The following is a 402-nucleotide window of genomic DNA, read 5'->3' as shown; positions in this document are numbered from 1 at the left end:
CCATAACAAAGTGTAGTATTGGATGTACCTCTCAGATATCTCAGAAGCCACTTCACAGCTTCCCAATGTTCCTTCCCTGGATTTGCCATGTACTTGCTAACAACTCCCACTGCATGTGTTATGTCAGGTCTAGTGCAGACCATAGCATACATCAAACTCCCAACTGCAGAAGCGTACGGAACTGATGCCATGTGCTCACGTTCCTCAACTGTCTTGGGAGATTGCCCCTTTGACAATTTAATATGATTTGCCAAGAGGGTAGTCCTCGGTTTAGCATCATTCATCTTGAATTTGGACAACACCTTCTCAATGACCTTCTCTTGGGATAGATTTAATGTGTCAGCAAATCTATCTCGAAAAATCCTCATCCCAAGAATCTGCTTCGCTGCACCCAAATCTTTC

This window comes from Cucurbita pepo, chromosome LG09 (assembly GCF_002806865.2).
Source record: "Cucurbita pepo subsp. pepo cultivar mu-cu-16 chromosome LG09, ASM280686v2, whole genome shotgun sequence".
NCBI classification, from domain to species: Eukaryota; Viridiplantae; Streptophyta; class Magnoliopsida; order Cucurbitales; family Cucurbitaceae; genus Cucurbita; species Cucurbita pepo.
The sequence above is the reverse complement of the archived record's forward strand: the minus strand, read 5'-3'. Positions refer to the sequence as shown.